At 46.6% G+C, this 27,156-nt stretch overlaps 2 long non-coding RNA genes across 3 annotated transcripts; both read right to left on the bottom strand.

The window, feature by feature from the left end:
- Nucleotides 1-10,738: 10,738 nt before the first annotated feature.
- Nucleotides 10,739-12,899, bottom strand: LOC136326808 (uncharacterized). Its single transcript, XR_010729521.1, has 3 exons — nucleotides 12,750-12,899; nucleotides 11,354-11,450; nucleotides 10,739-11,128 (listed from the first exon to the last, which is right to left on the bottom strand). It is a non-coding gene; the product is annotated as an uncharacterized lncRNA (long non-coding RNA).
- A 4,151-nt stretch (nucleotides 12,900-17,050) lies between these two features.
- Nucleotides 17,051-26,865, bottom strand: LOC136323522 (uncharacterized). Of its 2 annotated transcripts, none has more exons than XR_010728981.1 (3): nucleotides 26,618-26,865; nucleotides 23,591-23,659; nucleotides 17,051-17,173 (listed from the first exon to the last, which is right to left on the bottom strand). It is a non-coding gene; the product is annotated as an uncharacterized lncRNA (long non-coding RNA). The 2 variants fall into 2 exon arrangements; XR_010728980.1 differs by lacking the exon at nucleotides 17,051-17,173 and adding an exon at nucleotides 20,213-20,761.
- Nucleotides 26,866-27,156: the final 291 nt, after the last annotated feature.

Raw genomic sequence — 27,156 nt, 5'->3', positions numbered from 1 at the left:
GCCAGCCAGCAAAGGGATAAGAAAATACAATTCTTTCACAAAATTGTTTCACAGGCCAGAAACCATTAAGACCGCGAATCCAACCTCCAGATTAATCAGAATGAAAGTTTATGGGTGATAAACATTTTGTCCAAGTAATTGTGGCCAGGTTTTGGCCTATGACCATGCATTTCAACTACAGAATTTATAGATTTTAAAAACAGTGTCAATTGTAGAGTTATATGTGGGTTTACTCTTGTATGTCAGTTTCAGAATCATACAGAAAGCATCAGTTGAAGTATACTGGTATTTTAAATCCTTTTGCCTTAGAAGAAAGAACTTTTGATAGCAAAGTGCAGCCTGTAGAAACGGTCATCGTGACCTTGGCTTGTGTTTATGATAAGATGTTTGGAAGGAATGAAGATTAGTGGGTGATCTCAACCTGCCCTTTGCTTTGTAAAATTTGCCTTTATAACCAAAAGCAAAACATTTGGTCTGAATCAGGTATAAAGTGACCTGTTTTTTTACAGGTGGTTAGGTAGCTTTATGTGATTGTGGCTTGGTATTTATATATAGGTTTATTTTAACAATTGAATAACCAAGAAGAAAAAGAAAACTTGAATGGTCTTGCTCCTTTCTTAAATTCTACCAGTCTTGGTTCATTTCCATGCCACCTGGCCTTTTAGATATGCTCTGTTGCTAGTGACTCCTTAGGATTGATGCCTCATTTAGAAGACAAATGTGTCATGCCCGAGTAGGGGTTGGTTCTCTCAGCCTTCTTTCTTGGGGCTTGGCTGGCATTTGGGTCACAGTGACTGGTAGTTGGAGCCATGGAAAGATGAGAGACCGGCCCCTGGTCCGCAGGCGTGGAAGTATCCCTGGGTTGGAGAGTCTGGATGAGAGGTCCAATGCCAGCCCATCCAGCTTGTGCTGGGCAGAGAAAGCAGCTCTCAGACTGGGTCATGCTGCTCAACAGCTGGCAAAGACCCAGCCTTCTAGGCTTGGCCCCATCTGGCCTCAGATCAGGCGGATGTTCATATAGCAGGTTGGCCTGGTTTCCCACCCCAGGGCCTGCTGCCCAGAGGACTTTGCAGAAGTGCTGGCTGAGGCTGCACTCCCAAGAAACACTGGGGTGATTGCTGGCTTGGCTGCCTAAGAGCTTGTAACTTTGGGAGCTTTGCTATAATAAATGCTGTAATAATGCCTCCCCTGCATGAATAGCGTTTAGCTTTTATTTCATGTTTGCATCGTGTTGGTACCTGGTAGGCATTTGACATTTGTTACTACTACCATTTGTTGAGCACTGGCCATGTGCTCATCGCTATTCCTGGTGTCCTGGTGTTTCTCAGCAGCTCTGAGGTATTCTTATCCCCGCTTTATAGTTGTGGGGTTTCAGAGAGACCGACCCACTCACTCCTCCAGGTCATCTGACTGAGAAATGATATTCAGGATATAATTCTGGGTTTTCTGTCTCCAGAGCCCTCTTTCTCTCCATAAGGGCCATAGATGGGCACTTTAATTTAGGAAGGGCACCCAGTCAACATTAGACTCCTAAATTTGTCCCTGCCTGTGTCTTTGCTAATTCCCAGGGGCCATGTATGATGTCAGGCTTAACCTTTCCCAACACACCCCACCTTCACTAAATTGTGTGTGTGGGGGGAAACAAAGAAGGAATAATTTCAAATATAATCTGGTGATCAAAACCCATGCAGACAAGAAAATTACTATTGAGCTCTGGCCTTTGCTCTCGGCGTGGGGAAATAACACTGGACATTGGTTAGTTTTTCTTCCACACTACACTCCCTAGGAACTTACCTCAAACAAATCACTTTTATTGCCCATCTGAACAACCCAATTCAGACAGGCTGAAATGGGAAACAGCAAAACAGTCACTGGAGGTGAGCAAGTCAGGTGAGCCTGCGGACGCTGGCTTTAAAGATCAACACTCAGTCGGGTTACCAGCTGCCAGATCCAGGGAAACCTGAGCCCCTTGCACCAGCTGTGCAGACAAGGTTAGACTCACTTGTCTGGAGCTGACCCAGCAGGAAAGCAGCCACTAGAGTGGCACTGGGCCAGAGTGCTGGAGGCCAGACTGGACTGGGAGGAAGAGTTTTCCAGGTCAACTGAGGCATCAGAAGAGCAGGAACAGCTCCTAGCTGCAAAGGGCCCAATCCAGGAGTAAAAGATCAGATCATTCTTATCATATTCATGGGTTAAAAGTTACACTTTTATCCCTACACTTTTGAACATTTCTGAACTTGGGATGTATTTTAGAATTGATGGTGTCTTTATATTTTTTTCTTAAGTGATTCACAGTATAATGGTACAGGATATAAGCAGTGGCGTCTAGGATTTGATGAAATACAGAACCAATGGAATTGATAAGTAAAAGTTCATGGGATGTTACAGATAATGTCAGGAGTGGAAGACAACAGAAACAGGTAGTAAGTGAAGCATGACATAAGATGAGGCAAGCAAAAGCACATAATATCCGTGGGCTCTCCCTGAAATATGGCTTGATGATGAAATCCAGCCAATGTACATCTATTAAAGTAAAATATCTAACATTTGCTATGATCCACGCACAGGTTTAAGTACTTAACCTGTATATATATTTTTTTAATTTTAATTTTTTACAGAGACAGAGAGAAAGGGATAGACAGGGACAGACAGACAGGAACAGAGAGAGATGAGAAGCATCAATCACCAGTTTTTTGTTGTGACAGCTTAGTTGTTCATTGATTGCTTTCTCATATGTGCCTTGACCGCGGGCCTTCAGCAGACCAAGTAATCCCTTGCTCGAGCCAGTGACCTTGGGTCCAAGCTGGTGAACTTTTGCTCAAACCAGATGAGCCTGCGCTCAAGCTGGCAACCTTGGGGTCTCGAACCTGGGTCTTCCGCATCGCAGTCCGATGCTCTATCCACTGCGCCACCATCTGGTCAGGCTAACCTGTATAATTTAATCCTCACAACAACTCTCATGAAGCACACACTGTTATCCCATTTTATAAATAGGGAAACTGAGGTATAGGGAGGTTAACCAACTTGCCAAAAAGCCACCCAATAGTAAAATGTGGAGTCAGGATTCACACCCAGGTCTTCTGACTCCAGGTTCTGGACTAAAGACAGTAAAACCCTCAATGTGCAACTGAGCACCGAGTTCAACCTTGAGCTTCCTGGCAGGCAGAGCAAACTAGGGTCTAAAAGTAAATACATTCTCATAAATATAAATGTTCCATGTATTTTTAAAGTAATGTTTTCATGACATTATAGTTTTTAAAGATCATTGTTCATAGTTTTGTAAGGTCAAGCCATAAGGAAAAGTCCAAAGATAACCAAAAAATCCACACACTCATCCTTCTCCCAGAAACAACACAGGAGATCCCATCCCTGGTATCTCTCTTTGCAAATGAGAGAGAGAGAGAGAGAGAGAGAGAGAGAGAGGTAGAGAGGGAGGGATAGAAGGAAGGAAAGAGGAGAAAGAGAGAGATAGAAGGAAAGAGGTAGAGTGCCCATATGTAGCTTTTCTGTGCAAAGTGGGTCACTTTTTTTTTCTTTTCTTTTTTTTAGTGATAGAAACAGAAGCAGAGAGAGAGGGAGAGAGATGAGAAGCATCAACTTGTAGTTGTGTCACTTTAGTTGTGCACTGATTGCTTCCCAGACATACCTAGACCAGGGGCGCCAGCCGTGCCAGTGACCCCTTGCTCAAAGCCAACAACCTTAGGCCCAAGCCAGCAACCTTGAGCTTCAAGCCAGCAACCTTTGTGCTCAAGCCAGCGACCACGGGACCACATCAATGATCCCATGCTCAAGCCAGCGACGCCGTGCCCAAGCTGGTGAGCCCATGCTCAAGCCAATGACTCCGGGGTTTTGAACCTGGGACCTCAGCATCCCAGGTTGATGCTCTGTCCACTGCATCAGGTGGGTTACTTTAAAAAAAATTTTAATTTAAAAATTTTTTATTGAATTTATTAGGGTGACATTGATAAATAAAATTATACCATAGTGGGTGTCACTTTTGCCTGTTTTCTAGGCACAAAATAAATACTGAAAAGCCATTGACACATTCTGGGATGAGGCCAAGACAGAGTCTGGTTTTACATACCTGTAAGACCATCAGCTTCAGAGTCAATTACTACTTCCTTTATAATCTTACTCTAACTCAGGGGTCGGGAACCTTTTTGGCTGAGAGAGCCATGAACGCCACATATTTTAAAATGTAATTCTGTGAGAGCCATACAATGACCCGTGTACCTTACGCATTATCCAATATGGTGTTGTCCCGGAGAACAGCTGTGATTGGCTCCAGCCACCCGCAACCATGAACATGAGTGGTAGGAAATGAATGGATTGTAATACATGAGAAAGTTTTATCTTTTTAACGTTATTATTATTTTTTATTAAAGATTTGTCTGCAAGCCAGATGCAGCCATCAAAAGAGCCACATCTGGCTTGCGAGCCATAGGTTCCAAACCCCTGCTCTAACTACTTTGTAGCTGTGTGACCTGGGCAGGTAACTTAACCTCTGGAGCTCTTCCTCACCAGGTGAAATAGTACATCATCATAGTGCTTAAGGCTTGTGGTTATCAGATTTAAGTGAAATCAAGTCCCAAAGCACTTAGCATAGGGCCTAGCCTAAGGTAGGGAGTTGTTACTATTATACCTAAAAGGTTGCAACACCAATACAACAGGGTCCTTTCCCTCGTACAAAATTCAGGCAAGCCGTAGAATATTTTTAACTGTGTTAAGCAGTTGTTTTGTTTAAGTTTCTTTTCTTCCTGGCATAAATGCCAAAGGCCTTAAAAGCAGCCACACTCCACTCTGGGCCTAGTGAGCAGTCAGATGATCCAGAAGGGCTGGGAGGGGAGGTGGAGAAGTGGATGGAAACCAGCTTAGCGTCCTGCCCCCAAGACACAAGCGCTGGAGGCCTGGGAGGAGGAGCCTCTTCTCCCTGGAGGGGAAGGCAGAGAGCATGCAGGGCCAGGGAAGGAGGCAACCTCTCCAAGCTGAGGTTTTTCCTGGAACAAGTACTTGAGCCACTTCCTTGAGGCAGATTTTGTGCACAGACCGTCCAGAGTACACTGTTTAGCAGCTCCTCGGATATGGGCCTATCAGGGCACAAAACCAATCCTCAGACCTGATTCGCTCCTGTGCCCAGGCCATAGCTGTCTTACCCTTGCTTCCTCTGCACCGGTGCCTCCCCCTCTATGCCAGCACTAGTCATTCATGCATGTGTGCCTTCTTCCTTTCCTCCCATCATTCATGCATTCATTCATTACCCAGCTGCACTTGAGGACTTGCTGTATGCCAGACAATGCAGGGTGCTGGGGATACCAAGACATAGTTCCTGCTCTCAAGGAGTTCCACTGTAGGGGGCAAATGAAAACAGACCGGCAAACGATGAAACACCTAAGGAAAAGACAGCCTCATACTGCTATACTGAGCCACACGCAGGATCCCTGGCACAGCCCTCTTTGCTGGGCTCAGTACAATGAGCAACAGCGTTGGTTGACAGCAGAGTCTGCAGCCAAACTCCTTCCTAGCTGCGAGCGCTTGATCAGGAACTGAGTTTCTCTGCGCCTATTTCCTCGGCTGTAAAATGAGGATAATAATATATAATTAACATCCTTATAAAATTGTCAGAAGGATTAAAGGACTTAATAGTTACAAGACTGGAATAGAGCCTGGGATATAGCACAATAAAAGTTAAGCTGTTTTGTTTTTTTACTATGCTGCAAGTTCTTGGTTAACCGGTATAACACTTGGTATAGCACTGGGGTTCTATATCCACCCTGAACCATGCCCACCGTGAGTGTGCCCCATGGCCCTCACCAGAGAATGGAGGGGCGACAAAGGGCCTCGGAGATGAGCTAAGGTCAGCGTCAACAATTAGTTACCTGTGGAATTTCTGAAAACACACCCACCAGGCCCCTTTCCTGGAGATTCGAAGTCTAAACCACAACCCACGCCACATTGGAAACCATTGGTCTCGTTCAAACCCCTTAATTTTACTGAAGTCAATCGACTTGCTCAAGACAAGGTGAAGTTAGTAGCGGAGCCTGGACTGGGATACTGAGGTGCTGTTTCCTTTTGCTCCTATTGTTGAAACCACGGCCCCAACAGACCCCAGGGGACCCTCAGAAGAAGGAGGCTGTGGGGGGCGAGCCCCGGAAATCAGGGAGGATGCAGGGAAATGCCACCTGGGGCAGCGGTGCTAGCCTTCCTACCCGGCCTCCCTACCGAATGGCCTCCCTACTTGGCTCTCTTGTGATACAAGGCACACTTTATGGCCAGCCCTCTTTTGCAGTTCGAGGCTCCTGCCTTAGATAGCAATGGGGCCTTCCCTGTGGGCAAAGTAAGGCCGCAAGGAAAAAGGAGGCTACCGCACAGGCCTTTCAATGGCTGGAAAATGAAAGGGAGAGGCCAAGGGACCAGAAAGGTGTGGGTAGTATTCATACGCATGGCTGTCTGGCTCAGACCCCGGAGGCAGGCACGGCCAGGAGCTTGTTCATCTCCTGATCCAGGACTTATGACTCAGAAAGAATGAGCAGCAGTGCTCAAGCATGTGAAGGAAGGAATGTTCTAGAAGCAATGCTAGGTCTGGAGGATGAGTTGTTTGTCAGGTTGGGTGAGGGGGGCAGCAAAGGTATAGAGGTGTGAAGCAGCTTCTAAGCATTTTAGGGGACTTGAAGCAGTGAAGGCCGCGCAGTGTAGTCACAGGGTTAGTTTTGCTTGTCAGCTACGTGACAACTGAGAAGGAATGTTCCAGAGACGGCGAGGCAGAGAGGCAGGAAGAATGGGCTGAGACTATGACATCATTAACATTTTTTCCGCTTTGCTACATATTATCATTAATATTTTTTCCGCTTTGCTACATATGATCATTTATAATCACCACATGACATTTCAGAAGGTTTTGGTTCATTCAGTGATCATAATAAGAGTTAAGAGTTACTTATACTGCATGAATATTTTACCTTCTTTACATCTCATAATAATCTCATGCAGTTGGTCCTACTCTAATCATCACCCTCATTTTACAGAAGAGGAAAGTGCGGCACGGAGAGGCAATGGAACTGTCTCCAGTCCCCACGGCTGGTTGGTGGCAGAGCGGAGACCTGAGTCAGGTAGGCTGGCTCTTGAAGCTGTACTCTAATGACTACACTGCATCCCATGGCCCTGCCGGCTCTCCAGCACTTACTGAGGGCCTGCTATGTGCCATAGCCTCTGCTAGGCTTTGTACACAGGAAAAAGTCCCTGTATCAAAAAGGAGCTTTCAGTCTAATGCACAATTTCCCTCTGGTTAGTCACTTAGGGTTGCTCCTCTTCTCTACTATGAAAAGCAGCCCCCCAAGGAACAAAGCTTTTGTAATCCTGAAGATGTAGGCCCAAGCCAGTCGGATCAGTGGTAGAGCATTGGCCTGGCATGTGGAAGTCCTGGGTTCAATCCGCAGTCAGAGCACACAGGAGAAGCGGCCATATGCTTCTCCACCCCTCCCTCTCTTTTTATCTCCTTCTCTCTCTCCCCCTCTCGTAGCCACGGCTTGAATGGTTTGAGCAAAGTTGGCCTGAGCACTGAGGATGGCTCCATGACCTCACCTCAGGTGCTAAAATAGCTCAGTTGCTGAGCAACAGAGCAGCTGCCCAGACAGACAAAGCATTTCCTGGTAGTGGGCTTGCTGGGTGGATCCTGGGTCAGGGCACATGTGGGAGTCTGTCTCTGCCTCCTGCCTCCCACTTAATATAAAAAAAGAAAAAGAAAAAAAAAAAGAAGAAGGTGGGTCAGAAGTTATACTTTGCTACTTTTGTGCATGTTGCCAGTGTAGAATGCAGGGGCCCTGGCTGGTTAGCTCAGTCAGTTAGAGAGTTGTCCTGAAATGAGAATGTTGGGGGTTCAATTCCTGGGCAAGGCACACAGGAGAACCAACCAATGAATGCACAACCAAGTGAAACAACAAATGAATACTCTCTCTCTCCCCCTTCCTTAGTTTGTCTCTCTAAAATCAATCAATTAAAAAAAAAACACCTGGGGGGGGGGAGTATGGACTTCATTTAAATCATAAGCAGCAGTATTCATGGGTGTGACAATTTTGCTACAACCTCACCAGCACTGGGTATTATCTTGCCCCCAAAACGTCTGCTATATCGGTTGTTCAACAGGCGGCTTTTTCCTTCTTTGGGTTCATACCCCAAACTAGTCCATGAAGGAACAAAAGGTGAATGAAATATTAGGTTGCAGAGAGGACAAAGGACTCCTACAGGTCTGTGAAGGGGGCCAGAATCATGGTGTTTTTGCATTTTGATTGGGAAGGTTACTACTATCTTTTCTTTAACAGAAGTAAAAATGTTTCCTGAGTCAGTGAGATTTCAAGAACAAGAGGTACAGGCAGAAAACATATAGCCTTGAGTTAAATGAGTAAAAATGTACAAGCGATAAAGAAAAGAAGGTGACCTAGGCAGATGTCACATCCCCCCAAACACTTCACAGATAATAGTCTGCATCACCACTTAGTGTTGCCAACCCTCCCGCCCTCTATCGACCCTGCCTCCTGCACATGTCTCATTATGTTGTCACTGCTCCCTCATCTGTCTTGGTGACCAGATTGGGAGGCTAGAACTAAGTGTAGGGTCATTTTCCCATGTAGCTTCCCAGAGGAGTCAGTGACCTACAGTGCATGGCTCGATGGACCACAGAAGTTCTCTGAGAATTCCCATTGAACCTGTCTGAATATCTCCCACTAATACCTGATGCCGGTCACTGACACTCGTGTTGCAGAGGAATTCCGTGGAAGAAGTATCACATGGACTCATTTTTTGGAAGGTGGGGTTGGGCAAGAGGGAGGCAGAAGTCTTTAAGGCCATGCTGGGGGTGGGGGGAATGGGTGAAGGTTTGTGTCCTTTTCTCTTTTCTCACCCCTAGTGCCTGGCTCGGGGCTGCGTGCAGCCAGGCTCCGTGAAAGCCTGCCGCTTGACTGGCCCGCACCACTCACTCAGGAGCGGCCCCCAGATCCTGTGTTAAACAGGGAGCACTCACACTCCACGCAGAGCTAGGCCCGGCTCTGGGGCAGTGGAGGTGGCCTAATCTGCATTTGGAGACAAACTGGGTCTCTATCTTTGTCACTGCCTTAGAAGGAGGGAAAAGAGGGTTTGTTATCAAAGCTAGTGGGCAGAGCTGCTAGGATGCAAGGGGGGAGATTTGGCAAGTTCATGGTTGAGTGGGTGGTTTGCTATGGTGATAGCCAGAAGGTGGTGGAGGTGTTTGATGGCAAATAAGGAGATGGCTGTGGTCGTGGTGGTGGCGGCGGCGGTGGTGCCAGGAGGACCCCAGAGGCTGTGCACAAAGACAGGAGCTTCAGGCTGGTGGGTGAGGGGCAGGCCAGGGAGCAGGGAGCAGGTGGCCAGGAGGGATCACTGGAGGCTGACATTTGGAACTGCTCTGTGTGATGGCTCGATGCAGCCTGTCCTGCGCCTGTCTGCCCCTGCAGTGACAAGCTTTACAAGAGACCAGCAGAAGCATGCACTTCCTTTGCTCTAACAATGCCTTTTAGAAAGTTATTCCCAGAGTTGTTCCCACAGTGCACCAAGGAAGGGTACCTGGAAAGGTAAAACTAGGAAAGTCCCTCAGTGTAATCTGAGAGGGCCGGGTTAACCATATGGTGGGACTTTAGGTGCCTGTATACCGGGATAAGACTGTCAGAAGAGAACAGAGCAAGTTCTAGAATGGTATGCTCAAATACATAGAGAGAGCTAAAACAACTTGCAAGGATTTAAATCAATCTGTTAACAGTGACATGTGAGGGTGTGAAGGGTGTGAAGTGGGGAGAATTGCATTTTCATTTGGGTTTTTTTGTTTGTTTGTTTGTTTTTACAGAGACAGTCAGAGAGAGGGATAGATAGGGACAGACAGACAGGAACGGAGAGAGATGAGAAGCATCAATCATCAGTTTTTCGTTGCGACATCTTAGTTGTTCATTGATTGCTTTCTCATATGTGCCTTGACCGTGGGCCTTCAGCAGACCGAGTAACCCCTTGCTCGAGCCAGCGACCTTGGGTCCAAGCTGGTGAGCTTTTGCTGAAACCAGACGAGCCCACGCTCAAGCTGGCAACCCCGGGGTCTCGAACCTGGGTCCTCTGCATCCCAGTCCAACACTCTATCCCCTGCGCCACCGCCTGGTCAGGCTAGATTCTATTTTATACACGTCTGCATTGTTTGGACATTCTGCAGCAAACATGAAAAAAAAATTTTTTTTTAAAGAATGCTAAAGATACATTGACACCTTCAGATCTAGGAATAAGTCATCAGCAAAGGCACAGTGCACTGCTTTCCCATTCATTCCGGCCGTCTCCTCGCCAGAGTTGACCCCCTCCGCTTCTCTGCCATGTTTCCCGCAGTCATTCAGCCCTCTTAGCCTCAGAGAGTTCACCTGTAAGGCAGGCAGAGCAGCTCTGATGCCCAGGAGCCACTGGGAAGCAGGGCGGGCCAGTGGCGGGGTAGATCGAATGACACTGTGTTAGCAAAACTCAGCCTAAGAGAGGCCCTGCAGCAGTCCAAGTCCAGGGCCCCACCACGTGGGTTCAGCGTCAGATCCTACCTCAAGGAGTGGGGGAGGGGAGGAGGAAGGAACCAGAGAAGGAGAGGAAGAGCTAGCTCCTTCTGGACTTAGTCCCTCCTCCTGCTGACTTTTTTTTTTTTTTAAGAAATCTTTATTGTAATCAAATATTTTATTTATTTATTTTTTAGAAAGGAGAGAGAGGGAGAGAGACAGACAGAGAGAGAGAGAGAGAGAGAAGGGGGGAGGAGCAGAAAGCATCAACTCCCATATGTGCCTTGACCAGGCAAGCCCAGGGTTTCGAACCGGCAACCTCAGCATTTCCAGGTCGACATTTTATCCACTGCACCACCACAGGTCAGGCTCCTCCTGCTGACTCTTGCTGAGCTCCCTCTTGGCCAAGGTCTTCGTGCCCCTTGGGCCCATGGCCTCCCTTCCTGGTGCTTCCTCCTCCTTCTCTGGAAAGGCCCTTCTTTCCTGGTCTCCCCAGCCATCTTCTGCCCTCCTGTCCAGCGTCAGCAGTATAGATCTGTGCAGGCTGCTTCTGGCTTCGCTGAAGTCCAGCAGCTCACACCTTTGGACCAGGTGACAAAAGTGTCCTTTTTATTAGCGAGAAGTGATGATTTTGGAGAGAAAAAGAAAATGGTGTTTAGATATCCTAGGGCCAAGTCAGAAGCGGAGAGAAGATTGGGTAGGCTTGGCAGGCAGGTGGTTATCATCAGCTGGGATACAAAGACCAGTCCTAGGCCAATATGAGCAGGAAATGGGCCGGGGTGGGGGTAGGGGTGGGGGTCAGAGTTTGGACCACCTGGTGGAACTGTTACCAGACAAGGGATTTGGCCCTTCTGGTCTGCCTAGGGCCAGTCAGCATTGTGTGGGTTCTTGACTTCATGCAGGAAAAACTTCGTAAGTCCAGGTGACCTGGAGAGTAAATTTATTAGAGCTGGGGACAGTGAGACAAGGGAGGGCCTAGGATAGAAGAAGCAATAGGCGGGCCTAGGCAGGGTTGCTTCGGCTCTCTGGAAACCTTACGGGAAAGAAATGAGTAGAGAGCCTGACCTGTGGTGGCGCAGTGGATAAAACACCGACCTGGAAATGCTGAGGTTGCTGGTTTGAAACCATGGGCTTGCCTGGTCAAGGCACATATGGGAGTTGATGCTTCCTGCTCCTCCCCCCCCCCTCTCTCCTCTCTCTCTCTCTCTCCTCCCCTCTCTCTCCTTTCTAAAATGAATAAATAAATAAAAATTTTAAAAAAAGAAATGAGTAGAGAAAAGGGGGCCTTGGGGACGGGTTCAGGGGGTTAGCCCAGACTAACTGCCACTGCCCTGGTTGCCAGTTTCCTGAGGACCATTGGAGTTTAGGAGATGTACTCCTGTGTGTGGGGTGGGTGGGGCAGAAAGGGGGAAGGGAAGGGGAGACAGAGGAGGAGAGGGAAGAGAAAGGTGGGAGAGTATGCTGACTTCTTTATTTTGAGGGGTTGGTTTTTTTGTTTTGTTTTTTGTTTGTTTTTTAAATTGATTTTAGAGAAAGAGGAAGGGAGAGAGAAAGCTACCAAAACACAGATCTGTTGCTGTATGTGCCCTGACAGAGGCTTGAGGAAGGCTCAACCTTTGCATATCTGGACGGTGCTCTAACCAGATGCTCTAACCAACCGAGCTATCCAGCCAGGGCTGCTTTAGGGGCTTTTAAAGACTGGGAGTTTTTAGGGCAGGATTTCAATAGAATATTTACCAGCTTTTTCAGGTGTGACCCTTCCTCCCCCCAGGGCTGCAGTCCGTCCCCATTGAGGCCTAGATGTTATCTCAAAGGAGGTGAGCTCTGAATCTAGCAGTAAATTGCTCGGCCAGTTTATCCAGCTATCTGTCCCAGTTTCCCCATTCTATTTGCCAAGGAATTTTCCTATCTTCTTTCTGTCCTGTCTCAGAACCAGTCAGAGCGGTGGGGCAGGGTTAGATCCCAAGGAATCCAAAGCCAGGATGAGGCGTTCCAAGTTAGGCAGCTGAATTTGAGATGTGACAGGGAGACCAGTGATTTGGGGACCTGCCCAATCAAGCCCAGCCTCCAGGGTTCTGAGATTACATATTCTGAACTCATGTGGCCCCAGCTTTAGACACTGCCTGTCAGAGTGCCTCCTGACTTGCCTGGCACCCAGTAGGAACTCCTCAGATATTTGTCACATGAATGGGCCAGGGAGTAAATGGAGCTGCTATTCCCACTCACCTCCTGCCGTTGGCCGCTGCTGGGAAACAGCAATTTAGGCCACTGGCCTGACCCAGTTTCCCTGCACGGCCCGCCATACCCAGGGAGCAGCAGATGCTCCGGAGCAGGAGTCCACGGTGACTCAGAGGCACCTGCCCTGCGTCCCGCTCCCCCGCCTCTCTGCCGGCTCTGACCTTTGCCTCGGCTGTGACTCATCTCAGAAGAAAGGGGCCTGTGGTCTCTCCGCCCCCGCCTCGCCGCCCGGACCGGAGACTGGAGCGTCCCCTGAGCAGCACCGCCCCCCGGTGGCCGCGGAGCCCGGGCTCAGGAAACTGCCTCGGGGCCCCGGCTCAGCTCCCAGCAAGCTGGCTGCGCGATGGGAAGGCCAGCTCCCCGGCGCCCATTGTCCGTGCTGGTAAACGGAGAGGAATCATATCCCCACCTCCCTGAGGGGCCACGGGGTTCGCGCCGGGTAAAGCCTCCACAAAGGATGCGGTTGTTTCTGCAGCGCTCCGGGCAAGGGCGAGCTCCGCATGCCAGACCCTGCTCTTTGGAAAGCTCCTCACAGAGAGCGGTCAGCAGGCCACTGCGCCCCAGCTGGATAAAGGGGAATGCCTCCTCTCCTTCTCCTTCTCCTTCTCCTTTTTTTTTTTTTGTTTTTTTGTTTGTTTGTTTTTTACCGAAAGCCTGGCTTCCTGCGTGCCCAAGACTACGTGTCTGATACATTTTAAAAATAATGTGAACATCTGCCCTTTTCCTTTTGTAAGTTGTCTATTCATCACTTTTGTGCATTTTTCTATTTTTTCTCTCTCTCTTTTTAAATTTTTATTTATTGGGGAGAGAGACAGCGGAACATTGATCTGTTCCTGTATGTGCCCTGACCAGGGATCGAACTGGCAACATCTGCGCTTCAGGATAATGCTCTAACCCAGTGGTCCCCAACCCTCGGGCAGCGGACCGGTCCCAGTCCGTGGGCCATTTGGTACCGGTCTGCAGAGAAAGAATAAATAACTTACATTATTTCCGTTTTACTTATATTTAAGTCTGAATGATGTTTTATTTTTTAAAAATGACCAGATTCCCTCTGTTACATTCGTCTAAGACTCACTCTTGACGCTTGTCTCGTAAGTTCGACAATTATATTTAAAAATACCACAGTTTACGCTGGTCGCATAATTTTATTTTGTGCATTTATCCGTCCCACCCTAAAGGCTGGTCCGTGAAAATATTTTCTGACATTAAACCGGTCCATGGCCCAAAAAAAGTTGGGGACCACTGCTCTAACCAACCCAGCTATCAGGCAGGGTTCGATTTTTTTTCCCTCTAATTGATTTGTGGAAGTTCTTAAAATGTCAGAGCTGTCATATGTGTCGCAAATACTTTTTTTTTTTTTTTTACTTTTTTAAACTTAGAATTTACCTTTTTACTATGGTTTTGGTGCTTTTTAGTGCATAGAGTTTACATTTTTTTAAAAAGATTTTTTAAAATTGATTTTAATGGGGGTGGGGGGGCAAGAAGTATCAACTCATAGTTGCTTCACTTTAGTTGTTGACTACTTGCTTGTTGAATGTGCCTTGACCAGGCAAGCCCAGGGTTTCGAACCCACCACCTCAGTGTTCCAGGTCAAGTGCTCTATTCACGGTGCCGCCACAGGCCAGGCTACAGTTTACATACTATATTTATGGTGTCTGCGCTTTTGATGATTTTCTTATCCTTTTTTTCCTTTGCTTTTGGCGTTTTGCTCCCTTGGCTCATCTGAGTATCAAAGATTTCCCTAATTTTCATCTAGATCTCTGTTTTTTCTTTTCTCTTCCTACTTCTTTTTCACTTAGCTTTTAAACCCACCTGGGGCCCTGGTAAGTTGACTCAGTGGTGGAGCGTCAGCCTGGTGTGTGGATGTTCTGGGTTCTATTCTGATCGGGGCACACAGGAAAGGCGACCATCTGCTTCTGCACCCCTCCCCCTTCTCTCTCTCTCTTCTTCTCCCACAGCCATGGCTTGATTGGCTCAAGCAAGCTGGCCTTGGGCGCTGAGGGTGGCTCCATGGCCTTCACCTCAGGTGCTAAAAAATGGCTCTGGTTACAATGGAGCAACGACCCTAGATGGGCAGAGCATCACCCCTTGTGGGTTTGCCAGGTGGATCCCGGTCGGGTTGCATATAGGCGTCTGTCTCTCTAACTCCCCCAAAACAAAAACCATCTGGAATTATTTTGATGTAGTATGTGGTGAGGTAAAGATCTAAGTTTATTTTTTCTCAAATATTTAGCCAACTTCCTAAATAGCATCACTCAGCCTTCCTCACTGATGTAAAATCCCACCTTGATTTGCAGACTAAATGGTCAGACCTGTTTCTGGCTGAGACCCCAATCTCATACACTGAGTCAAAGGGTATGGACTTCTTTTTTAAACAAAACAAACAAATATATATTAGACACACACACACAAAACTGGATAGGAAATATTTCACTTGAAAGGACATGAACATTTTAAGTTCTTATAATATGAAATGCCAAAACTTCCCCCAGAACAGCTAGACTAATTTGTATCTCACCAGAAGTGAATGGGAAAGCCTTTTTCACTGCAGGCTGGCCAAGGCTGAGAATTATTTGTGAAAGCAAATCTCAGTTTGAAAGACCAAAAAAATGCCCCCTCATTGTTTTGCCTCTTAATTTGCAGTTCTTTGACATCATGGAATTCCTTGGCAGGACTATGGGGGTGGTGGGGAGCAGCTCTCCTATTTCCTGTGTGGCTCATCTGAGACTTGCCTCTGACTTCTTTCTCTACTCTTCCTTATAGTTAATGTGACCATGATCACTTTTAAACGAGGTGAAATTCACAGAACATAAGATTAACCATTCAAACAAACAATTTATTGGCATTTAATAAATTCACAATGTTGTGCAACGATCACATTTATCTATTAGTTCCAAAGCATTTTCATCACCCCCAAAGGAGACCTTGTACCTTTTGGAAAATCACTCTCCGTTCTCTCTCCCCACAGTCCAGCAACTGTGAGTCTGCTTTCTGTCTCTATGAATTTAATTGTTCTTGATATATCGTATAAATGAAATCGTACATTATGTGGCCTTTTGTGTCTGGCTTCTTTTACTTAGCATAATGTTTTTGAAAGTCATCCATATTACAGCATGTATCAACACTTTATTCCTTTAAATGGCTGAATAATATTCCATTGTCCATATATACCACATTTTGTTTATCCATTCATCTATTGAGGAACATTTAGCTTGCTTCCACCTTTTGGCTATTGTAAATAGAGCTGTTATGAATATTCATAGAAACTAGAATTTTTATGAATAATTGGGTAGAGATCTGACAAAGCAAGTTTCTTAATTTGTAAGATTTCTAATATGAAAATTTCATGGTGCTATAAAAGCAAATCACATTTGAAGTGTACTTAATGAAATCAATTTCATGGGTAAACAATGTCTGGGGGGAAAAATACTTGTAGAGAGAAGAGGAAAAAAATGAGCATTTATTGAGTAAAATGTGTCAGGCTTAATTCACCATTGCAGTTGCTGTCCTGCTGTTCCCCTGGGCCACTTGGAGTCACCTGCCAACAGTAGTTTATGAAGGTACCTTCTTGCATCTCTGCCCCAGGATATTCTCTGAGTGAGGAGCCAATACAGAGGCAGCTCAGAAGTGTCAAGGAATTGCCACTACCCCAAAAGTGACCCTCTACCAATGACGAGCATCCTGACCTCTCTGCCGAATCCTGATTGACATGTGTTCTATACAGCTTCTCAGCAGGTCCCTGGTGAGGCTGAGCCCCCGTTGCCCACAGTGGTAACTTGCTTATTAATGTAGACGTCAATGGCTTTCCTTCTCTTCCTAACATATCTGCCCTCCCTGCCTCACTATGTCTTGGGTTCTTAACTTTTCCCCTGGTTATTTCTTTTTCTTGACAAATTACTTAAACCCTGTGCCTTAGGGACCTCAGTTATAACACAGGGATAGTCACAGAACCTGCTATAATTGGCAAAATGAGCTAACATATGTGACGTGCTTAGAACAGTGCCTGGTGCATAGTACGTGCTCCAAAATGTCAACCACGGTTACATAAACAGAATGAGCTCGGGCTGTGGGAAATTTAATGCACCTGGCTTCTGTTGCCTCATTTGAACTGCAGATTAAAATGCCTTTTGGGGAAGAGGATGGTGAAAAGTAAACGAAGTGGCACAACTTATGTAAACAATGAAGCACAGAGCCTGACCTGAGGTAAGGATCAGGCTAGGCACGCCAACAGTGTTCTCTCCATCCAGCGGCTGTGGTGCCGTTGGAAGAGAGTGACCTCCACCAATCAAGAGGGGCCAGTGCTGGGGTGCAGGTGAGACCACTTCAGAGTCCCAGGTTGCTTCTTTCTCTATCTCTGGGGAACGTTGTGATTTCATGCAGGTCAGATCGCTTAGGCCTCAGTTTCCACATCCCTGAAAAGAAATGGTTAAATTTAGGAGATTTCTAAATGCCTTACGGGCTCTAAAGATCTAGGGGGAGTCCTTGTCCTGGGGTGGGGGCACACACACACACACACACACACACACATGCTCACACATACACAGTGAGGATGAGAAGCAGCTGCATGTTGGCCCAGTCATTGGAGTCAACTCCAAGAGCTTCAGGCCCCAGGCCCTGTTGGCCTTGAAAACCACCTAGAAGAATAATGTGTCTGGAAAACATTCCCAGGCATTTTCATGTGTGAAGCAGTTTTTCCTTTGCCCCCCCCCCCCCTTCTTTTGTCACTCTGCAAATATCTGTGGCTGTCTTGCTAAGTGTTGGGATTAGGCCAGTCTCCCTGTGGATGCCTGGGGTGGGGGAAGGGAGGGCTTCAAAAGATCAGCCTGCCCCATCCATTCCTTACTGCCCGCTTCCCAGGTCCCAGAAGAATCTATCCCACAGCAAGAAGGAAACAGCCCCACAATGTTTTACAGGGGTCATAAAATGTGGCTTCACCCTCCAGGGGAAGCCAAAGTTGGGATGTGACTGCAGAACAGATGGGGCCTGGGGAGGAAGCAGCTTAAGTGCAGAAGCTCACAGCAAGCGGGAGGGGTAGAGAGGGCAGACGCGGGCGCATGCGCAGCTCCGCCTCTGGCCTCCAGGCCTTAGATCCACAGGCTGGGTCTCTCTCTCAGCGTCCAGACACCTCAGGGGGAGAGAAATAGAGCTTCGTGTATTTTGCATAACTGTACCTCATTTCTGATTCTGAGTCCCTTTTCATTAGGCTGCCGGGGAAAAAGGTATAGCTTCTTCCAGGAGCCCTGCCACAGTTCTCAGGTCTTACTGCCCCACAGGAGGAGGAAAGAATTCCCAAGTCCCCGCTGAGGCTGTCCATGCCCAGTCCGCAGGGCCCCTTCAGGTCCCTGTGTCCCTGTGCTAGTTCATCACGGTCACAATCCCGGCTTAGATACATCCCCAAAACGTCTGCTGCAGGCTCCCACCGCCTCCCTGAGAGCTGCTCTAAGGACCCTCTGTCATTCCTCTTCCGGTCCGGGGACACTCCTCCTGGCTTGGGTTCTCCTCTCCCCACGGCTTCCGGCCAAGGTGCCTTGAACTCGTACACAAATCCTCTGACCCCCTTTTATCACCTCCAGTAGCCAACTCAATTCTTTTAAGGGTTTATGCTCTTTAAAAAGATGTTTAGATTTATTCTGTTTCTCTTCCTCTTCCTATCTACTCTGCTGCAACCCTCAAAACTGCTGGAATGGGGGAAAGGAAATGGAAAAATACAGGGAAAAGTATATCAATGAGTGTCTTAAAATCATAGCTAGCTATATACGCTATCCCATTTCATCTCACCACAATCTTCTGAAGTTACCCTCATTTTATAGGTGGGGAAACTAACACTTAATAAGGTCACATAACTAATAAATATTCTCTCCACATACAGACCCGAAAGCACTTTGTGAAATGGGTGTGCCCTAGGCTAGTGAATGAGATCCCAAACGTTTTGTTGATGTCTTTGCACAGATGAGCCCTTTACTCACATAGAAACTTCCCTGAAAAACCTGAAAGTGTATTCCTGCTCTGGTGGAAGACGACTGGGCTGGGTGGGGGCTCAGAGGACAGCCTCCCTCTTTCCTTCACCCGTTGGTATGTACCACAGGTACTTCTGTGATCTCCTAGGTCCCGGGAGCCCATTTGGAACAGTATGGACTCCAGGCCAGCTCTACAGCCAACCCCCCAGACCTGGATTATGATGCTTATTGGTCTCTGGCCAGTGGGTTGCCTTGGAAAACACTGGCTTCATGGCACATCTAGTCAAAATTCCCTGCTTGGTTGTTCCCTTGATGCTGCTGGACACCATGTCAGGGCCAGAGCTCTGGCTTCTAAGAGGGTTTGAAAGCTGGCCCACCCCCTGCTGTCCAATCTCTCCAATGCATCCAACACAATCAGCCAGGGCTACATGGGGCCAATTGCTTTAAATAGTAATCTTGCTGGGAGCTAGATTGATGGGGCCGGGGGCATTTGGGAAGGTTCAGAAAAAACAGGGCGATGATTTGTCTCCCGAGACAACATATTTTTTTATTTTGAAATTAAATTTAATAGGGTGACATTGATCAATAAGAGTACATAGGTTTCAGGTGAACATCTCTATACCATTTGAAATGTTGATTGTGTTGCATGCCCATAACTCAAAGTCAAATAATTTTCTATCACCATATATTTGTCCCGCTTTACTCCTCTTCCCCCGCCCCTCCCCCAAGTAACTAACCATTTCACTTTTTATCTATGTCCACGAGTCTCAGTTCTACATTGCACCTATGTGGGATATATATTTGTCCCTCTCTGAGACAATAATTTTTATTTTCTTTTTGGCAAATCTCTTCATTGAGACTGCAGCTATCTCATCCCCCTTTTATTCATAAAATTAATGTTTCAAGAGACACTAACAGCCCTTGGTTCCCATAGCCGGTTACTGCATCCATGCCCTCACTGGATAAGCATTAGGTGAGCACCTGCTGAGCACCTGGCACGATGCTAAGTGCCCGAGTACAAAGACAAGGAAGATGTCCTCCATCACAGTCTGCAGTCCACAGTTCATGCCTCTATGCTTTCCTGGGCCTGGGAAAACATGGTGGACATTTGCTGGCTCTTGGCCACTCAGCATTCACTTTCCCTAGCAGTTCTTTGGTTTCTTTTCCCATGACCTCCCCCACAAGCGCAGCCTTGGTGGGCCAATGAATCAGACAATCTTGTAGAAGCCAAAAGGGTGTCTGGAGGTTTGTCAACCACAGTGCTTCCTCTCTCTGCATCAGTGAAACCAAAGCCTGGACAGGCAACCTAAATGCTTCCAGTCAGACCTCCTTCCCTAGACTTTGAAACAAGGTTAGGAGAGGCAGTTGGCTTATTCACCCCAGCAGCATCACCTGACTGCCAAGCAAATTCTTTTCTGTTTCCCGTACTTCTTTTTTTTTTTTTTTTTTTTTTCTGAAGCTGGAAACGGGGAGAGACAGTCAGACAGACTCCCGCATGCGCCCGACCGGGATCCACCCGGCACGCCCACCAGGGGCAACGCTCTGCCCACCAGGGGGCGATGCTCTGCCCCTCCGGGGCATCACTCCTTTGCGACCAGAGCCACTCCAGTGCCCGGGGCAGAGGCCAAGGAGCCATCCCCAGCGCCCGGGCCATCCCTGCTCCAATGGAGCCTTGGCTGCGGGAGGGGAAGAGAGAGACAGAGAGGAAGGTGGGGGGGTGGAGAAGCAAATAGATGCTTCTCCTATGTGCCCTGGCCGGGAATCAAACCCGGGACCCCCGCAGGCCAGGCCAACGCTCTACCACTGAGCCAACCGGCCAGGGCCTCCCGTACTTCTTTCAAGCCTCATTCTCCAGCTTCCTTATGGATTCTGGGCATCTCATAAGTTTTCTTTTCTTTAAGATGGCCAGAATTGGTTTTAGCATAAGCTCAGAAAACTCTGACTGGCATACCGGGTTCCAACTGTTATTTCAATTGTATCCAACATGTTTGAAATGTAAGTGGTGAGCACTTGTTCTGGGCCAGGTGTTGTGGATACATTGACCTAGAGGAAGAGAGACAAGTGAAGTGGTTAAGTGTGAGGAAGATCATGGAATGGCAGGGAAAAGGGAAGAGTAAGTCAGCTCTGCCTGAGAGCAGAAGGAGGCTTCCATAGAGCAGGTCATAGAAACTGAATTCCTTGTTCTCGTCTTTCCCCCCACCCTCACCCCCTCAGCCTTCTCTGCATAGCAACTGGAGATATTTGTAAATCAGGTCGAGTCATTGCTGGGCTCAAAGTCCTCCAATGGCTCCCTGTCTCACTCTGGGTGAAAGTCAAAGTCCTATAACGGTCTACAGGACCTCTACGACCTGGTTCCCCAGCAAAGGATTCTGTCGCCCAACCCCTGCGCAGCTGGGTAGTCACAGAGCTAACCTCTCACTTATGAGATGGCACTGCAGGTGGTGGGTGCGTAGTCCCAACCGCAGTAGCCTAAGAGGAAATACTGGACTTGAATGTTCCTTCTCATCTCTGACCAGAATGGCCACAGCCAGAGCAGCCTGGATGCCACAAGGTGAAGGTGGCTCCTGAGTGACCATGTGGAACAGAGCTGCCTTCTGCTTATAAAATTCAGAGCTGTGCCTCCAAGGCTATACAAGTGAGTGGCTCCATTCTACTTCTGCCTTCTTATATTCCTGTGTAAGTTCTTGGGAATTATTTGGGCTTTTCTTTGTCAGATTTAGTTATCAGCATGCTTTCCTCTCTGCCTTGCTTCTTCTAACTTGAAGCTTTAAATCTGCTGTAGGCCAGGAAACCAGAATATCAACTTTCTTAGGATAGTAACTAGAATAAAAGTAAATATGTTCTAAGGGAGGCCTGAGAAGGTCTCCAGTGATGAAAATATGTGATTTAGAGCAAAAGATCTTGAGTATCTATAGTTTCTCAGAGATCTTTGTTACCTTTTCTTATTTTCTCTTTTCTTGATATTAGAGGGTTGCTGAGCCAGTGACTCCTTGCTCAAGCCAGCAACCCTTGGGCTCAGGCCAGTGACTTTGAGATAATGTTGATGATCCCTAGCTCAAGCAGACGACCTCGGGGTTTTGAACTTGGGTTCTCAGCATCCCAGGTGGATGCTCTATTCACTGTGCCACCACTGATCAGGCACAGTTGTTGTTGTTGTTTTTTAAAAAGAAAGAAACATGAAACAAATATGGCAAAATGTTAACATTTGTTAAATCTGTGTGGGCAAGTACATGGGTGCCTGTCATGGTATTTTTTGGTAACTATCTATTGAATATATTTTAAAATTAACTTTAAGAAAATTATTATAGAAAAAAATACTATGATTTAGAGCCAAGCAAAATCTTAGTACCTTGTCATCCCCCACTCTATAAATGGGTAAACAGGCCCAAGGAGAGCAAGCTATTTAGCCAAGGTCACAGAGTAGGTGCAGAGCTGGACTGAGAATGCAGGTGTCTGGACTCACTCTTTTTCCCCATGATATCTGCCAAAGGGTGTGTGGGTATCCCTGGCCTAAGGCTCACACTACAAACTTGTGCCCATGTTTGTAAAACTGTGCTGAGCTGTTCACCCCATTGCACCATGTCAGTAGGCACAGCGTCTTGTGACATGTTCCCACTTCATTGTAAAAAGCCCACGTTACTGCAGGAGCCCTTTTAACACTCTGGAGACACCTATCCATAGACCATTCATCCATCCATGTAGTGGAATAATCCACTGCATGGCCTTGGATGGGAACACAGCCAACAAGAAAAGAATGTTTTGCCAAGAAAGTTGTTTTGTGACTTGAAGGCGAGTCACTGAAACAAGTCTATGTGACTGAAGGCAGTTGCTGGGCTTTTCTCAGTAAAACTTTCTCATAAGATTTCTGTACTTTCCTTATCCCTTAAGATAAGGAGAGGAATGTTGTGGGATCCATAGAAGCAACAGCAATTAATGCCTTCTGATATTATGTTGCTACTAAGCTATCTTGCAGGTGCACTCCATGTATCTTTAAGTAAAAGTTACACTTGATGTTATGCCAATTTCTCAGTAAACAAGCTTTTTGAAGTCTTGTGAATAAAATTAGGACACAGCGCAAACTTGGGCCATCTGCCTGAGTGAGCGGTGGTCCTTTGCTAGTCCTTGATGATTCCGTCTGCTGATCTCTCTCTCTGCGCCCCCGACTCACAACAACACACCCACATTTGCCAATTCCCCCATTCACCCAATGCATTGACTCACCTACAAATCTACTCATTCTTTCTTTGTCCCTCATCCCTTATCCCAGCGATTTTCCACTGATGTGCCATAAACGGCACACTGGTGTGCCACAAGAATTTTTAAAACAAGCAATACCTGACTCTTTAGTCAGGGGCACTGACCTCTTTTCCTTAGATAATCAAATAAAAAAATAACACAACACAATAGCTGTCCAGTGTGAATGAATCAAAACTATACCTATTTTTTTCATCAGATCAGCAGAACATATATTTTTTAGTGTGCCGCAGAGTTTTAGTAATTCGTTTATGTGTGCCACGAGATGATAAAGATCAAAAATTGCTGCCCGGTTCACTCGTGGGTCAAGCCTTTAGAGTGTTCATCCCATTTGTTTACGTGCCTTAAGAAGCCCACTGTCTGTGAACAAAATAAGCATGTCAATTGAAATAAACAAATGGCAAGAACTGTGCGGTGTGGCATATGTTTTCCTGGAGGTATGAGGTACAGCAGGAGCAAAAAGGAGGAATGATCTGTCCTGGAGAGAGAGGGGAAGTAGGCAGTCAGGCACTGCCAGGTAGATTAAAAAAAATTAATTGTGGTAAAATACACATAATATAAAATTTACCATCTTAATCATTTTTAAGTGTGCGGTTCAGTGGTATTAAGTATACTCACATTGTTCTGCAGCCATCAGCATCATTCAACCACAACTCTTCTTCATCTTGCAAAATGGAAACGCTATACCTGTAAAATAAGAGCTTCCCATTTCTACCTTTTCCACTTCAACCCTGGTGACCACAATTCTCTCGCTGTGAATGGCTACTCTAGGTACCTGAAACAAGTGGAGTCATACATGTCTTTTTGTGATGGGTTTATTTCACTTAGCAGAGTGTCCTCACGGTTCACCCAGCTGTAACATGTGTCAGACTTCCTTTCTTTTTAGGGCTGAATAGTATTCCATTTCATGTACATACAGTAATTTCCCCTTATCCACAGTTTCAGTTTCCACGATTTCAGTTACCCATGATCAGCTGTGGTCTGAAAATACTAACGTATATTTTCAGAAATAAACAATTCACAAGGTATTTTTTTGGGGGGGGGTTGTTTTTCTTTTTACAGAGACAGAGAGAGTTAGAGAGAGGGATACACAGGGACAGACAGACAGGAACGGAGAGATGAGAAGCATTAATCATTAGTTTTTCATTGCGTGTTGCGACACCTTAGTTCAGGGGTCTCAAACTCAACTCAGCATGTGGGCCGCAGAGCAAGATCACAGCCGTTGGGCGGGCCGCACTAGGTCTACAAAGGCAACTGTTACGCAACACTTTTCTCACTGCAGTTGAAAACAAAAAAAAATCAGTACAACAAGCACAATTGTACATGCAGTTTACTCAGTGTCACAAAACGACCAGAAACTGTAGTTCGCATCACAACTGCTGTTAACTAAGCTAATATCTAGCTAGGATGCTAGAGAAATGAAAAATACAAGTAGGCCCCTAGGCTTACTTAATTTTATCCAAAATATTTTGAACTTCGTGGATTAGTCTGCGAGCCGCACAAAATTGTTTGGCGGGCCGGGCCGCGAGTTTGAGACCCCTGCCTTAGTTGTTCATTGATTGCTTTCTCAAATGTGCCTTGACCGTGGGCCTTCAGCAGACCGAGTAACCCCTTTCTCGAGCCAGCGACCTTGGGTCCAAGCTGGTGAGCTTTGCTCAAACCAGATAAGCCTGTGCTCAAGCTGGCGACCTCAGGGTCTCGAACCTGGGTCCTCCGCATCCCAGTCCGAGGCTCTATCCACCGCTCCACTGCCTGGTCAGGCACAATTCACAAGTTTTAAAGAGTGCACTGCACTACATTGCAATGAAATCTCAGGAGTTCCTCATCTGCCAACCCCCTCCCCCCAGGAAGTGAATCATCCCTTTGTCCCCCGTATTTACTTCTTCAGGTCTGTATGCTGCACATGCTCCCCACCCATTATTCACTCAGTAGCCATATTGGTTCTCAGATCACTATCACAGTATCATGGTGCTTGCGTTCCAGTTAGCCTAGTAGTAGCCTAGTGCTAAGTCATGATGTCTGCGCCATTCACTTCACTTCCTCTCCTCAGAGTCATTTTATCATCTCACATCATCGCAAGAAGGGTGAGTACAGTATAAGATATTTTTAAAGAAATACCGCATACATAACTTCTATTATACCATATTATCATTGTTCTATTTTATTATTATTGTCAGTATCATATTGTGCTTAATTTATAAATTAAACTTTATCGTAGGTATGCATGTATAGGAAAAAGATAAATATTGAAGGTTTGTAATATTTTTTAAAAATCTTTCTCTTTTTATTTTTTTTTAATTTATTTATTTATTTTAGAGAAGAGAGAGAGAGAGAGAAGGGGGGAGGAGCAGGAAGCATCAACTCCCATATGTGCCTTGACCAGGCAACCTCAGCGTTCCAGGTCGATGCTTTACCCACTGCGCCACCACAGGTCAGGTGAGGGTTTGGTAATATTTTGGTTTTATGCATCCACATGTCTTGGAACATTTCCTCCATGAATAAGGGGAGGCCGCTGTACCACATTTTGTTATCCATTCCTCTGTCAATGGACACTTGGGTTGCTTCTACCTTTTGGCTATTTTGAGTAATGCTGCTATGAATGTAAGTGTACAAATATCTCTTCTAGTTTCTACTTTTAAGTTTTTCAGATATATATCCACAAGTAGAATGCTGAATCATATGGTAGTTCTACTTTCAATTTTTTGGGGACTCACCATACCATTTTTGACAGCAGCTGCACTATTTTAATTACTACCAAGAGTGCACAAGAGTACCAAGTGTTCTTATCAACACTTACTGTTTTCTGTTTTGTTTTGTTTTGTTTTTTATAGTCACCATACTAATGGGTGAGATAATATTTTACTTTAGTTTTGATTTGCATCTCTCTAGGGAGTAGTGATATTGAGCATCATTTCATGTGCTTATTGGCCATTTATATATATTTGAAGAAGTGTTTTTTGAAATCCTTTGCCTATTTTTAAATTGTGTTTCTTGTTGTTGAGTTATAGGAGTTCTTTATATATTAAGGCTATTAACCTCTTATCAGATATTGCAAGTATTTTCTCCCATTCTGTGGGTTGCCTTTTTGTTCTGCTGATTCTGTCCTTGGATGCACACCATGGAGAAGATGTTGGTAGAAATCAGCCAACCTGAGTGGCAGTAGAGTCAGGGGAAGTTGTTTCAGTCAAAGGAAACAGCCTGTGCAAACACAAGAGGAAAGAAACTGCACAATGTAAGGAGCTGAGTCTTGCTAGAACATGTGTGCAGGGAGAGATGTGGGGAGAGGCGAGCCTGGAGCAATCAGTAACAATAAGCCAGCTAAGTAGCTTGGACTTCATTCTAAGGTAGTGCTACTTAAAGAGTGGTCCCAGGAGCCCTGCTTCTGCATCATCTACTAAGAGTTTGTTTTGCCCTGACCAGAGAGCTTGTTGGTTAGACCATTGTCCTGAAGTGCAGAGGTTGCTGGTTTGATTCCTGATCAGTGCACATACAGGAACAGATCAACATTTCCGTCTCTCTCTCCCTTTCTCTTCCTCTCTCGCTAAAGTCATAAATAAATTAAAAAAAATAATAATAATAATAGTTTTTTTTAAAAAAGAGAGTTTGTTTAAAATGCACAAGTATATTGCCGCAGCTCTGACTTACCTCTGGGGTGACGCTGGGGGATCTGGGTTTTAAAAGCCCCTGAGACAATTCTCATGTTCAGTCCTGTTTGAGCATTGGGTGAAGCGCAATAGAGAGCCTCTGGGGGGTCTGGCTAGGCTGGAAAGATGGCCTGGGCTGTCCTTCAAGTTGGAGTGCCCCGGGCTTGGCCCTGTCCCCCTCCTCCAACCACCCAATGCCAACCCCATCCATCACCTTCGTCCGCCACCCTCTTGCCTGCCTAGCCAGCGACCGACCTGCTCCCCTCTGTAGGGTCCCGGATCAGCGGTCACGGAGGGGCAGTGCTGCTGCAGCCAGGCCAGCATTCCTCTCACTTCCCGCCATTGTCCTGGGTTCCTGCGGCCGTGTCTCTGCACTCACCCCAGGACGTCCCACGGCCTTGGGGAGGTGACTCATTTCCTTTCTCCCCAGAGACTTAATACTGCACTCAGCTAGGCCAGGTCCCGGCAGCGGCCTAGACCCCCCGCCGTGGGCTGCGGACGCCGGCGCTGCGCCGTGCCTCTCGGCCACCAGGGGGCGCC

The sequence above is a fragment of the Saccopteryx bilineata genome, chromosome 2 (assembly GCF_036850765.1).
Source record: "Saccopteryx bilineata isolate mSacBil1 chromosome 2, mSacBil1_pri_phased_curated, whole genome shotgun sequence".
In the NCBI taxonomy this organism is placed as follows: Eukaryota; Metazoa; Chordata; class Mammalia; order Chiroptera; family Emballonuridae; genus Saccopteryx; species Saccopteryx bilineata.
The sequence above is the reverse complement of the archived record's forward strand: the minus strand, read 5'-3'. Positions and strand labels throughout refer to the sequence as shown.